Source organism: Cervus elaphus, chromosome 9 (genome assembly GCF_910594005.1).
Source record: "Cervus elaphus chromosome 9, mCerEla1.1, whole genome shotgun sequence".
In the NCBI taxonomy this organism is placed as follows: domain Eukaryota; kingdom Metazoa; phylum Chordata; class Mammalia; order Artiodactyla; family Cervidae; genus Cervus; species Cervus elaphus.
Genome location: NC_057823.1, coordinates 104,185,660 through 104,201,952, shown reverse-complemented (window position 1 = coordinate 104,201,952; position 16,293 = coordinate 104,185,660).

Genomic DNA, 16,293 nt, shown 5'->3' with positions numbered 1-16,293 from the left:
GGAGTCTTCTCCAGCACCACAGTTTGAAGGCATCAATTCTTTGTTGTGCCCCCCTTCTTTATTATCCATCTCTCACAATTGTACGTGACCACTGGGAAGACCACAGCCTTGACTATATGAACCGTTTTTAGCAGAGTAATATCTCTGCTTTTCAACACACTGTCTAGGTTTATCATAGGTTTCCTGCCAAGAAGCAATCTTCTGATTCCATGGCTGCAGTCACTCTCCACAGTCATTTTAGAGCCCAAGAAGAAATCTATCACTACTTCCACTTTCCCCCCTTCTTTTTGCCATGAAGCAATTGGCCCAGATGCCATGATCTTAGTTTTGTTCAACATTTAGTTTTAAGCTGGCTCTTTCACTCTCCTCCTTCACCCTCATCAGGAGGCTCTTTAGTTCCTCTTCGCTTTCTGCCATTAGAGTGGTATCTTCCGCATATCTGAGGTTGTTGATGTTTCTCCTGCCTATCTTGATTCCAACTTGTAACTCAGCCAGCCCTGCATCTCTCATGATGTGCTCAGCATGTTGGTTAAAAAAACAGGATGGCAGCAGACAGCCCTGTCACACTCCTTTTTCAATCCTGAACCAATCAGCTGTTCCATACGGGTTTCTGACTCTTGCTTCTTGACCCACATACAGGTTTCTCAGGAGACAGGTCTGATGGTCTGGTATTCCCATCTCTTTAAGAGCTTTCCACAGTTTGCTATGATCCACACAGTCAAAGGCCTGAGCATAGTCGATGAAACAGAGGTAGATGCTTTGCTGGAATTCCCTAGCTTTCTCTATGATCCAGCGAATATTAGGAATTTGATCTCTGGTTCTTCTTTGTACACTTCTTCCATTTATTCTTTCCATCTCTTCTTGATCTCTTCTGCATCTACTAAATCTCTACCATTTTTATTCTTTATTGTGCCCATCTTGGGGTGAAATGTTCCCTTGATATTTACAATTTTCCATATCATATCTCATGCTTCTCTCTCCATCATTAGTAGGCACAATCTGACTAACAAAAGACAAAGACACTAATAGTATAATGAGAAACAGATATAAACAAATAATGAGAGAAAATCATGGTTGTAAAAAGAAAAACCCTATTCAAGATTATAAATAATTAGATATATAAAAGGAACATTTTTATGTCATGATTTTTCCATTTTTTTGGGAAAAAATGAAGGATAAGTTCAGAATAGTTATTAGGATGTATAAAAGGAACCCTCAGACTTTGCTGGTGGACAGTGTATATTTACAGGAAGGCAATTTGACAGTTTGTAGAAAGTCTTAAAAATGTTAATAGTCTGTAACAGAGAATTCCACTTTTAGAATATTTTTCTAAGGAAATAATTAAACACACTTCAAAGGAAGGTTTACAAATCCATTCATTCAACAAATATTGAACATCTGCTATGTGTCAGGCCATGTTCTGGTCACTGTACATGTAGTTTAAAGCATTTACAGCACACTTATGGTCTAAAAAGGGAGTTGATAATTAACTCAATGGTCACAAATAGGTACATGGCTGCAAATAAGGGAAAGTTCTATACAGTTAAAGAACATGATGCTATTACATACTTCTCTACTTCTCTCAGGGGTTATTTCTCTAGAGAAGTTAACATTTGAGCTAGAATTAAAGGAACAAATAGTGAGTGAACTAGGCAAAGAGAATTTGGGAGAAGGAATAGTGCATGCAAGGGCCAGGATTGATGAAGACATATTCTGCTCAAGAAATGTTCTGTGTGGAGAAGTAAAGAGAGACAGTGGAAGATGAGGCTGGATGGTAAAGCAGAGTGAAAACTTCACAAGATGTCTATTTTTTATCAGACCAAAAAAAAAAAAAAAGAAATTCTATGAGCAAACAGTAGGAAACAATAGAACCCAGTTTTTCTCTTGAAAGCAACCCTCCTGCTGTAGGTTAAAGAACAGATTAGAGAGCGTCAAGGAGAGATTGTAAAAATCCAGTGAGTGGGCAAATGCTGTGCTGTGAAGTAGAGGTGACTGGCTTATATCAAGGCAGTGCAGGGCAGATGGAGAGAAATAAATAAACTCAAGTACTATATAAGATGTGAAATCTTTAGGATATCTAATGAATTGGGTTTGGGGAAGAAAGGAGAGGGATTCTTTAAAAGTGACTTTAAAAGTGGCTTGTTGAAATGATTGATAAGACATTAAGCTCACTCAGAAAACATAGGGAATCATGGCTGAAGACAGAGTTTTGGTAGCTTTTGGGGGAGGGAAGGTGAAGAGTTCAATTTTTGTACTTGTTGGGAAAGAGTTGGTTCTGAGAATTCTAAGTGGCGTACCAGTAATTCCAGTAATTGACCCTGGAATATTCAGGGCTAGAGTTCCAAGAGAGGTCTATAATGAAGATATAAATATATACTTTGTGAATATTTGATTCTTATTAAAGTTATAAATATGAATGAGGTTTTCTTGAAAAACTGTAGAATGGAGAAATATAAAAACTGGAGATACAGGCTTTATTATTTTGTGGACCCTGACATAAACAGTAGTGCATGAATCTGCAGCAGAAACTGAAAATAATAGTCACAAATCTCTAGAAAACACTGGAGATAGAAAAACTAAAGGCCAATGGAGAGAATCTCACTGTGCCAAAAGAAATTAATATTTATAGCTAAGTATGAAACAGATGACGGCAGAGACTGACTAGATTTAGGAACTGGAGCAATGACACTATTCTCATGGTGTAAGGGGAAGGACAGCCATGCGGGAATGAGTTGAGGAATAAATAGATGTGTGAAAGTGGAGATCGAAACACTAATAAAGTAGAGAAGAATTTAGTTTTATAGTTAGAAAAGAATTCAGTTTTATAGTTGAAACATGGGGCTAAGGAAGACGTTTTGGGTTGTTGTGGCTGCTGTTTTTTTTTTTTTTTTTCATTTGTTTTGTTTTAAGATGAGAAAAATATGAGATAATGCAGTAGAAATGGAGGGAGAAGGAAGCACAGACAGTGAAATTTTCTAGAAAAATAAAAGGTATAGGCAGAAAGTGAAGAGGAACTAAAAAGCCTCTTAATGAAAGTGAAGGAGGAGTGTGAAAAAGTTGGCTTAAAGCTCAATATTCAGAAAACTAAGATCATGGCATCTGGTCCCATTATTTCATGGCAAATAGATGGGAAAACAGTGTCAGACTTCTATTTTTGGGGGCTTCAAAATCACTGCAGATGGTGATTGCAGCCATGAAATTAAAAGATGCTTACTCCTTGGAAGGAAAGTTATGACCAACCTGGAAAGCATATTAAAAAGTAGAGACATTACTTTGCCAACAAAGGTCCGTCCAGTCAAGACTATGGTTTTTCCAGTGGTCATGTATGGATGTGAGAGTTGGACTATAAAGAAAGCTGAGCACCAAAGAATTGATGCTTTTGAATTGTGGTGTTGGAGAAGACTCTTGAGAGTCCCTTGGACTGCAAGGAGATCCAACCAGTCCATCCGAAAGGAGATCAGTCCTGGGTGTTCATTGGAAGGACTGATGCTGAAGCTGAAACTCCAGTACTTTGGCCACCTAATGCAAAGAGCTGACTCATTTGAAAAGACCCTGATGCTGGGAGGGATTGAGGGCAGGAGGAGAAGGGGACGACAGAGGATGAGATGGCTGGATAGCATCACTGACTCAATGGACATGAGTTTGGGTAAACTCCGGGAGTTTGTGATGGACAGGGAGGCCTGGCGTGCTGCAGTTCATGGGGTTGCAAAGAGTCGGACATGACTGAGCGACTGAACTGAACTGATACCATGTCAAATAAATGAGCATCCATTGGCAACCCACTCCAGTACTCTTGCCTGGAAAATCCCATGAACTGAGAAGCCTGGTAGGCTACAGTCCATGGGGTCTCAAAGAGTTGGACATGACTGAGTGACTTCACTTCACTTATGCTACAGGATGCTTTTAGTATAATGTTCATTAAATTTATGTTTTTGTTTCTGTTTTTTTTTTTTTAATTATAGAGGAAAGTTCAAAGTTGCCTAAATGTTAAGCCAATATGGAGTTGACTAAATAGAACATTGTATACATATGTATAAACTATAATTTGGACTTAAAGTTATCTAAATTTTTATTTTTTAGACTGTAAATGTTTTAACACTAGTAAAATCATTAGGTGGCTCAGTGGCAAAGAATCTGCCTGCCGATGGAGGCAATGCAAGGTGCATGGGTTCGATCCCTGGGTTAAAAAGATCCTGTGGAGAAGGAAATGGCAATCCACTCTAGTATTCTTGCTCAGGAAATTTGACGGATAGAGGAGCCTGGCGGGCTGCAGTCCATGGTGTTGCAAAGAGCTGGACGTGACTGAGAACACAGAATTGTCCTGAAGTTTATCTTTTCGCCTTATGTTCAACACAATGTCTTGCACATAAGGCATTTTTGATAAAACATTTACTAAATAACTAAGCAGAGAGCTACACCTTTTCAAGTAAAATTCCTCCTACACAAGCAGACATGCAAGAATATTGACATACTGACAGCATTTCTTCATCCTCTATAAATCAGCTTAATTTTGATTCCAAATCCTCTCTTCACAGGGACTTGTGAAAACTCTCATTGCAGCGTCCACCTATGCTCTTTTGCTTTCAGGAGCTGGACAGGAATTTCAGGGAGGTAACTCTGGCCATGGGAAATATTTATCAATGGTCAACTTTGTTCTGGTTTCCATGATCCTTTCCAGGCTGTTATTCTGCCTCGTTTGGGCAGTGAGAATCTTAGACTGTAGGCTTATAGTGTAGAATTGGACCTTCCAGTGCATCAAGCATCCTTGCCCCCAGAGAATACCCTGACTCCCTGCCAGTGTCCTGCCAGAGAGCCAACCAGGCCCCATTGTCTTACATGACTCATGCCTCTCTCTCCCATCTTCAGGAAGGTTTACTCAGCAAAGCAACTTCTCTTCTTCATCTTTATTCTTCCTCATGTCCATGGATTTTTGATAGTAATCAAAAATCTACAAGAAGTCTGCCCTGAATCATAAAGCACAGAAAATGCTGCCTCTTGGAAATAGGGAAATCTTATGGCCATAAAAAGAAAGATCTCAAAAATCATCTGGTCATATATATATCAGTTCTATGAAAAAGTCATAAGAATGTTAGATAGATACATAAATAGTTAGATAAATAGATGGAGAGACTAATAAAATCTCTGTGTAGGGAGATAGTACTTTTTTTTTTAATTTGTTTTGTTTGACTCATTTATTTAAAGAAAATATTTATGATAATTTATTTTATGCTATTTTACTTAATAAATGTGATAGAGAAATACTGGGAAAAGAAAAAAAATAGCCTTAATATTCTGGGAGCATAAATGATCTTCCTTAGAAAAGTAAAGCAAAGCCTAGAGCTGCTATATGACAGAGTCTGCTAACAATGCCAGTTTCTAAATGGCCAGAGATACACGTGTATGAAACCCCTGTTCCATATGGGCTCTTAGAAGCTCTATGTAGCTGTTGCCTTGGGGATACACTATATTAATTATGAGCTCCACTTTTAAGTATTTTTCTTTCGTAAAGAGTCATAGCGTATGTGTTACATATGGAATAATATGTATTTTTTCTTCAGTGGACTCCATCCTGCTTTGCATTTATATAACTTTGGATATATTATGAAAAGGTCTCCAATTACAGTTGGGGGACGGGGTTTAATAAATCACAGGGGAAGGAAAAACCTTATATGGGAAAAGGCATTTTTCATACCTTTACCACTTCTAAAATGTATCATCCATCCATATAGGTATTGGGGTTACAGAAAGGGATTGCGCATATTGATAACACTTTGGAGCATATTCTTTAATCGACTGAGCTGTAGACCATTTGGGCTCTGTCCATCTTGGTCTTCTTTCACTTCACTTCTATCAGCACTCTGTGATTGGCAATGAGAGTTTGGCTTTCTTCTTTTCCCCTCAAGTATCGTTTGCTATGACTAAACTCCTCTTGCTAATACTGACAGGCATGTTGCCAACAAGAGCGCACACTGCTTATTGTTCTTGACCCTGCTCTGCTGGGCACGGGCTACACACCAAAAGAGCACACTCTGATCTTCTCCATAGAGAAAGTCAAAGCGAAGCACGAAAAGATAGCTACCTACTGTTATTCTAAGAATTATACATGACTCTCCTTTCATCTTCACTTTGTATAAATTCTCTTTGCTCCCAAGGCAAAAGTACTAGGAAGATAGAAGCACAGGTAAAGCTTGCAAATATTCAAGGCCAAGGGTCCTCGTAAAACAAAACCTCACCTTAATGAGAGCTATGCATACATTTGAAAAGCCTATCTTTTGTTCCCTTGTGCCTTTTGGAAGCTCAGGTCTATGAAATAGTTGTCAGATGTCAGTCCAGACCTTCTTAAGCTTAAGGATGTTGGGAGGTAGCTACTGGGCACAGAAGTAGGAAAGAGAAGCTGGAATTAGGAAGAGCCGGGGATTCAGAGAAGCTGCACAAAAAAGGCTAGACCGTGGATCCACAACAGAGAGAAAGCCAGGTATCCAGAGCCAAATAAAAATTGAAGACCGCCATGAAATAGTAGCTCAGAAGTCATACTGGTAAGCAAAAGCTCCAGACACCTGGATCCTGGGAGTTATTTTAGAGCATAGCTCCTGAAAAATGTGGAACCCACAACAGTGAAGGGACAAGAGAAGATTTTAGGCTTTGCCCACAGCCACTGTTCAATAAAAGTGAATAAATTTGTCTGGAGTGGGTAGCCTTTCCCTTCTCCAGGGGATTTTCCCAAGCCAGGGATCGAATCCAGGTGTCCTGCATTGCAGGCAGATTCTTTACCAGCTGAACCACAAGGGAAGCCCAAATGTGTGATAACCTTATTTTTAATTACTTTTCAAACCTTTTCAAGGAAAAGAGTCTTAGTTTAAAGCTTTCTTTTTCATAACTCCCCACTAATTTCTTTTTTATCCAAAGGAAACCTAGTCTCTGGTTCAAAGACTTCAAACAGTGTTGTGCATTTCATTGCATTTATTTTATATTGCTTCCTATTTATGACAAGTTTTTTTCATTTTTACTAGCATACATTTTCCTGATAAACATATTTAAATTGACTTAAAGACACATGTTAAGTAAATAATAATTTAATATACTGTTAGTGAAGCTGGTACCTAGCTATGGCAAAATCCTGAAGAGGGCACTCAGATGACAGACATCCGGGAAATACTATTTTGAGCACTTACATATACTCTTGTATATACCCCAGTTTCTTCCATTAGTTATAAGCTATGTCTATTTTCATACAAGACAGCGAATATTGAACACACACACACACACACACAAATAGATGTTACTATGAAGGATAGGGGAGGGGAATCTGCTTCCAATATTTATTATCCTCTTATCCCAAAAAAGAATTTGAAATGAAACAATAACTTGAATTTTTGATCTATCCAACAGGAGTAACAACAAAAAAAAGTATGTCTGCCTTATGTCTGTAACTTGTCTGAATTAACTTTCTTACATAAGTGATTCAGTCTCAGAATGTCAGTGGCATTCCCCAGGGTTGATGACAGTGGTCCTGGCTAATACCGACAGTCTGATTTCAGTAAGGAAGGTGATATCTAAATGGTTCAGTTCCACGCATACAACACACACACACACACACACACACGAAGCTTTCTAGTATGAAAACTCCATGAATATAGCCTATAAGGCAATACTCTTCTATGAGAACTGTGAAGCAAAAACAAGTTAGAATACTAGTCAACTGTCATAAATCTGCCTATATTTGAATAATAAGAAAATACTTGTCTTTTCCTTCATATTTGATAACATATTCAACTTTATAGTACTCATGTTAACCTAAGCTCACAGTTTTTAATAATATAAATATGCAAGCAGAAAAGTACACATATCACAATTCTACAGTTCAAGAAACTTTCACAATCCAAACATGCTCATGAAACAAGCACCTGGACCATGAAACGCGAAGCTACCTGCTTCTCAGGGATTGTCAGTATTATCCTTCGTGGTCACTGCAAGTCTGGCAAGGATAAATGCTCTTCTGAGTTGTAATAGTGTAGATTAGTTTTGAAACATTTTGTTATTTATATGAATGAGATAATGCAGAATATACTATTTTATGTCTAGTTTCTTGAACTCAAAAGTATATTTTTGAGATTCAACATTATGAGTGCCATTGTAGATCATTTTTATGTTATACATCATTTATGAAAAGACGTTCCACCTGACTCAGAACAGAGAATTCCAAATTAAAACTACACTGAGATACTACTGTTTTTAGCTATTAGATTGATAAAATTAAAAAGTTAAAACAACTTTTTTAAAGTCACTCAGTTGTGTTCATGGAATTCTCCAAGCCAGAATACTGGAGTGGGTAGCCTTTCCCTTCTCCAGGGGATCTTTCTGACCCAGGGATCAAACCCAGGTCTCACACATTGTGGTTAGGGTTAGGGTTAGGGATTCTTTACCAGCTGAGCCACAAGGGAAGCCCAAGAATACTGGAGTGGGTAGCTTATCCCTTCTCCAGTGGATCTTCCTAACCCAGGAATCGAACCAATGTCTCCTGCATTGCAGGCCAATTCTTTACCAACTGAGCTATCAGGGAATCCCACTGATTAAAACTACACTGAGATATTGTTGTTATGTATCACATTGACAAAATTAAAAAGTTAAACAACATGATCTATTGCTGAGGTTGCATGATGAGACAATCTCATACTTTTTGCATTAGAATGCAAATCAGCATATTGCATATGAAAAACACATTAATTTACCTTTTGATCCAGCCATCTGACTTCTAGGGATTTACCTTACAGATACAGTTATCACAATTTTTTAAAAATAAAAATCTTATGATTTAATGTTTTAATAGTATTGTTTGTAAATATGAAGTAGTAAAATTAATGTTCATTCATAAGAGAGTGCTTGAATAAATTATAGCATATTCTCACAAAGGAGGAGAGCTTTATAACTCAAAAAAAATGAGCTTTTCTCCCTTCTTCTAGGATTTTACAATTTCAGATCTTAACAACACAGAGAGACACAAGGACACGTTTCATGATTACATTTGTTAAGGTAATGGCAAAAGAGTGTATTGTATACATATGTCCAAATTCAACAGATTGTTACATTTATTATATGCAGTTTTTTGTATAACTGTTATGTACCTTAATAAAGCTGAGAAAAATGAAATGAGGGAAAGTAACACATCTCTGAGTATATCTTTTACTGATGTTTCATGTGTTAAAAAATGGTCTAAGGGGAAATTGAAATGAAATTTGAACAAAAACAGATTAATTAAATCATATTTCTTTTAGTATCATAACCACTCTCATCCAGTCCCATCACTTCATGTCTTATAGAAGGGGAAAAAGTGGAAACAATGACAAATTTTATATTCTTGGACTCCAAAATCACTGTGGGAGGTGACTGCAGCCATGAAATTAAAGGATGCTTGCTCCCTGGAAAAAAAATCTGTGTAAAACCTATACAGTGTATTAAAAAGCAGACAAATCACTTTGCGGACGAAGGTCCATCTAGTCAAATCTATGATTTTTCCAGTAGTCATGTAGGAATGTGAGAGTTGGACTGTGAAGAAAGCTGAGCGCTGAAGAATTGATGCTTTTGAACGGTGGTGTTGGAGAAGACTCTTGGGAGTCCCTTGGACTGCAAGGAGATCCAACCAGTCCATCCTAAAGGAAATCAGTCCTGGGTGTTCATTGGAAGGACTGATGCTGAAGCTGAAACTCCAATACTTTGGCCGCCTCATGCGAAGAGCTGACTCACTGGAAAAGACCCTGATGCTGGGAGGGATTGGGGGCAGGAGGAGAAGGGGACGACAGAGGATGAGCTGGCTGGATGGCATCACAGACTCAATGAGCAAGAGTTTGAGCAAGCTCCGGGAGATGTGAAGTACAGGGAAACCTGGTGTGGTGTAGTCCGTGGGGCCACAAAAGTCTTACGGGACTTAGTAACTGAACAGCAACTAAATGTTGAATCAAAAGCTCAAACAGAATATAAATCAATATATCAAAAATAATAAATGACTAATAAATAAACCAGCAAATGAATGAATGAATGAACAGGAAAAACAGGAAAGTTCTTCCTTGTAGTATACAAGTGTAGTAAATGTGGAGATAGTGATTAGTTATGATGGCAAAAATCAACTGATTCAGCAGGAATTATAAATAGATGGTAAAATAAATAGGTGATAGTTTGAGAGGTGGAATCTAAAATCATTTCCATACATGATATTCATTAATTATAAAGCGAAAAATTGTAGGTGTGTAGTGAAGAAACTTTGCAGAAAATGACCCTAACGAGGGGATACAGATTAATATTGCAAATAGTGGGACAGCAAACCTCACAGTCGACCTGATACTATGCGCTGTGAAGACAGCAGAACTGTTCCTGTGATAACCAAAACAGCATTGAGTCCAATATGAGAACGTTTTACAAAATAATTGTCCTGTATTTAAAAAAAAAAAATCAGTATGCCAAAACTCAAGGACTGCAAATCAATTTCAGAATCAAGGAGGTTAAAAAATTGTGATTACTAGATGTCATACACAACCCGGGATTTTAATTTTATAGGAACATCATTGGGAAATGATTGAAATCTGAATTTTGGTTACCAATTACAAAATTATATCAAATTACTTACCTGACTTTGGTACTTTTTCTGTAGTTGTGTAAGCTTAGAGACGCAAATTGAAGTATTTAGGATAAACAAATATCATGTTTAGAAAATTATTTCCAAAGATTGTGAGGGATATATATATATATATATGTGTGTGTGTGTGTGTGTGTGTGTGTGTGTATGTAGAGAGAGAGAGAAATTATAAAATATCAACTACCAGCATACACATATGTTATGTGTGTATACATATAGGCTTGTGTATGTATATATACAAGTAGCAGTCACAATTTTTTAACCTTCTTGCTTCTGAAATAGATTTGTACAGGATTACATATGAGTACATAAAATACACATATTATGTATAATGCATTATACTATAATTTGAGGTATCTGAGTGGTGAAGATTATACAGGATTTTTTTAATATATTTACTTTTCTGTGTTTTCCTTGCAACTTTTTTGTAAGTCTGAAATTATGTCACAGCAAAAAGATAAAAATTAAAAGAAGTACAGGTGCAGCACACAAGTTTTAAAAATGTCATAGGATCAGGAGCCACACTTCAGTGAAAGACGAAATTGGAGACTCCGAGGCTAGGGATGTAATAATAAGACCAGCTCTCAGGGGTCAGTTGTTGCATCTTTCTGGCTGACTTTGCTAGGTGACTTCTCTTTCACCCAGACCTTTTAAAATCAGTCACATGGGTACTTGCCAAGACATGGGCTCCTGTGTTTAAAGTTGTGGCCTGGAACTGAGCAATAGTAAAACTCCACACTTCCTTGGAAATGCTAGAGATTTTGACTGTTTATCTCTAGCCCTTAGCTTTATCTGTGACTAGAAAGTGGGCATTAGTTAACTGAGAAAGTAATGTATACTTCCATTTTCAGACATAAATTTCCCTTCAGTAAAATAATCATGCTGCCTTTTATAAAGTTTTTAGTGGCTCTTATATAGTAGTAATGTGTTTAAATTTGCAAGGTTTGCCTGACTTTCACATGGGTTTTAAAATAGACATAGAAATCTTTTGAATATGTTTAATTAGTATTTATTCAAGGCTGATATAACCTACAAGCTTAATTAATTAAAATACAAGCAAGATTAAATTACTAAGTATACTAGCTATGCTGATTGAGAAATTAAGCCCAATTCACTTCATTGGAGAACTTTGAGAGACAGTAGACTGTAGTCAAATATAAAAGGTGTAAGTAAACTGGAGTTTCTTTGAAACATGTTCCTTGATTCCAGTATTTAATTGTTAGCATTTGGAATTTCTGTATTTTTTTTTTTTTTTGTAAAATATCAGTGTGTTTTGCAAGGTTTAAAAATGTCATTTGATATTATTTCAGCTTATTTTTTCAGTGGGGCATATACAGTAAGACATGGCTTAAACGGCCAAGCTGATCTTTAAATTTAAAAAAAAAAATTAAGAAAAACAAAGAGTGTCAGTGTTTTTAATTTGACAGATCTCAAAGACAAGTTAAAATTCTTGCTAGCATTTAGAGGGAAAAGCGAAGTAAGGTGTTTACTTATAACTTTTTCGAAGAAAATGTTGACTCTGAAGGCCAGAACTACAAACAAAGCTTCTGCTTAGATTTTCATAGCTATTATTTCTTATATCAGTAAATCAGTGGTGACAACACATGATAAAGACTACGAATAAAATTCTACTGAAAACGAAAATTCCCCATTTGGGAGCTACAAATAACCTAGAAAAATCTGCATTGACAGGAAATTTCTGTATAGCATGATTATATTTTTGTTTAATCTAATTTGCCATGGTTTAATGTATGCATGTGTGCTAAGTCGCCTTAGTTGTGTCCGGCTCTTTGCTACCCTGTGAACTGGGGCCTCACAGGCTCCTCTGTCCATGGGATTCTCCAGGCCAGAATACTGGAGTGGGTTGCCATGACCTCCTCCAGGGGATCTTCCTGACCCAGGGATTGAACCCGAGTCTCTTGCACTGGCAGGCAGGTTCTTTACCATCTGAGCCACCTGGTAGTTATCCCAGGCTTCTGGCAAATGTAACAGAAGAGGAGACAGTCATATTCAAAAGATTCTTATTCTTATTAAATGCTTGCCACATGCCAGGATAATCTGAAAATATTTTACCTAACACAAATTTTTGAATATTATGTCAGTATCTGAGTGATCTGCTAAGCTGATATTTATAGAGAAGAAGAGTATGTACAGAACACAGAACAAATGATAAAGTTTAAAAAATGACAGAAAGAGAGTCAGTTGTCAGAAAATACAGATTATTGAACCTCATTCTCTTGCTTCTTCTGAATTCTCATAGAAACTAAAAACACTCAAGTAATGTATTAATTTAAAGAAAAATTTGGTAGCTTACAGTAGGTCAATTTATGAAAATCTCTTTCTTTTCTTTATAAAAATAGATATCCTACAGTTTATACAGGTCCCATAAACAGGTGCCCTTTCTTATCCAATTGAGAGTACAAGTTTTTGTCATACTTGAGTCTAATAACATAATTTTAGTGTGCTGAAGATTAATCTTGTATTGCGTTGTTTCTGCAATATATATGCTTGTATGCATATTTTCAGTATTTTTTCCTCTTGATTTTAATTAAAATAAAGTTCATAAAGATTACATACAGTTGAAGACAGAAGAGTCCAAGGCCAGTGTTGTCTAAAAAATGAACACCTAGAAGGACTTGCCAAAGCTACGTAAATTTGTTTTGGCTCTTATTTGCATTAAATAAATATTGTATTGAACTTTCATTTTATAATGCTTTCATACTCAATTTTAAAGTAATATTTTAATTTTTTAGAAAACTAATAGATAACAATATTTCATAAACTTCTTTGATACATAAGAATTTAAAGCACAGAATAATGGGTAGAGACAGAGAGGAAAATACAGAAGAGAGAAAAATAGATATTTTTGGTTTAGAAAACTAATAACATTTGAAAATTTTTGATGAATAAACAAGAGAGTAAACTAAAAGAACCTTTGTTTTAAGAGCTAAATCTTAAGAGTGGACGACTGAAACGTAATTTTTGTTGAGTCTTCTGGAGAGGAGATAAGGCAGAAGAAAATAAGACTCTTCTACAGGAAGGATGAAGATGAATCCAACCACACTGAGTCCATTAGCGCAAACTTAATATATTTTTGCTGTTGCTGTTGTTCAAGAATGTCATGTCCACTGCATTTTGCTTTGGTTTCCTTTCATTTGAAACCCTGGGAAACCTGAAACTCAAAATAAAATCCCTACCCTTTGCCTACCCTCGGTGGATTTGGAAACTTCTCTCGGGTTAAGTTCGTTTTTCATTCTTACCAACCGGCATAAGAATTAGACACCGAACCCAAAGGAAACCACAAAGTTGGTCTCCAAATAGCCGTGGCTATGAAGAGAGAGCAAGATGTTGTTTCTAGATTCACTGAAGGGTTCAGGGCCTTAAAAATATTTTATTTCTAAATTCAACCTTCAACTAAAGAATCTCTCAGATATAAGGTTTTGGTTTTAAGACAGAAGTGTGGTTCTTAACTGCTGAAACGCTCTTGAATAGATATTCAAAAAAAAAAAAAAAAGATAGTTGTGCATATTTGAATCTTATAAAAAATAAATTTTAAGTTTATCTTAATTTGCATTATCCTCCTCCTCCTCCTAAATCACTTCAGTCGTGTCTGACTCTGTGTGACCCCATAGACGGCAGCCCACCAGGCTCTGCTTTCCCTGGGATTCTCCAGGCAAGAACACTGGAGTGGGTCGCCATTTCCTTCTCCAAATTTGCATTATAAAATGTGATGAAAACTTATAAAGTACAAACTCATCTCCTTATTATGGACTCAGATTGATGGAATGTCACTAATTCATTCACTAGACTATCCAGACATGATGTGTGCTAAGTCGCTCAGTCATGCCCGACTCTTTGTGACCCTATGGACTGTAGCCCCCAGGCTCCTCTGAAATGGGGTTCTCCAGGCAAGAATACTGGAGTGGGTTGCCGTTTCCTCCTCCAGAGAATCTTCCCAGCCCAAGGATGGAACCCACATCACTTTCACCTCCAGCGCTGGCAGGTGGGTTCTTTACCACTAGCCCCACCTGGGAAGCCCCACGTAACATGATGAGTGGTGTACAACATAGGCATCTAGGCAGCTAAATAATTTGAGAAAATTGAAATACACAGATTTTGGCATAATTAAAATAAAAAATATAATAAATTTTATTATTGACTTTGCATAAGAACTAGAATGACCATTATGCTGTTAGTTATTGTGAGAATGAGCAGAACTAGACAAAATCATGTTTACTTTCTCGACTTTGAAAATATTCTGTTTTCTACCACCTCTTACCTGTAAAATAATGGCCATCTCCTGCTTTTGTATTTGGGTTCCACTAACTACTTATCACCGACTCGATGGGCATGAGTTTGAGTAAACTCCGGGAGTTTGTGATGGACAGGAAGGCCTGGCGTGCTGCGATTCATGGGGTCACAAAGAGTCGGACACGACTGAGCAACTGAACTGAACTGGACTGCTTATCATTTAAAACTGTATAACTTATTTCCTTTAAATCTCAACACTGATACCAAACCCAAAGTCTCTTCAGTTGATTAGATGCCTTATTAGCATTAAACTTGGGTTGAACTTGGCTCCTTAATAAAAAACACACATACACACACGTTTTGGTAGCTTTACAAAACTGGTGTTTTACGTATTTATATATTATTTTCATTCATAGGAAATGTGGAGGTAAAAATAAAGGAAAAAGACAATTTTTCAGGGAATTAATCAAAGACGTAGGTTTCTTTTTGTTTCCTGTCCCTTCTCTTATACTACACAGCTTTTCCTTTACTTAATATCATTGTGATATTTTTTTCTAGGAAAGAAAAGCAGATAAAAGTCAAACAGAAAGAAAAGTTTTCCACTTATGTGTTCCTTTTTTATCTTACTGTGCTAAGAAAAACTATAAGATCTACATTCTTAACAACATTTTAATTGTACAGTACAGTATTATTAACTGTAGGTCTCTTCCTTTCAGAAGCTTCCTTAGAACCTCCAGCCATCAATATCTACTTATTTCATCTTAGCTAGAGCTACATCAAATGGCAACTTCCTATAGGAAGGTAGTCTGTGAAGTCAGTCATTTTTAATGAAATACAAAATCACCATTAAAAAAAAATAGGCTTTTTTTTCAGTAAGACAGAATGAAAAAACAAATAGTAGTGTCTATTTGAATATAGATGATTAAAAACAAATTAAAACAGTAACTTTTGCCCTATATCTATCTATCTCCCTATTAATTTATCTACCTACCACCTCTTATCTAGATAGATAGATATGAGCATAAAGAGTTCTGTAAACTGATAACTTTTGAGAATTTTCCACAGATACAGAAAGATATTAGTCTTTAGACTGAAAATGCACGTTGTAACTGAATAGGGTAACAAAGCCTATAAACTATAGTGAAACTCCAGAGGACAAAAAATAATAGAAAGGAAGAAGGTATCCTAAAGGCAAGGACAGAGAGAAGAGAAAGAATATCTGCAAAGTAACAATAATGTGATTAAGAGCAGACTACTCTTTTGTAACATTAGTGTCCTAAAGGGAATAAAATGCTATTTTATTTGTGCTCAGGGGAAACATCTGTCAATGTGGAATGCTATCATTCATGAATAAAGGTAAAATAAAAATGTTTTAAGAGAAATAATTTTTTATCATGATACATGCCTGACACACC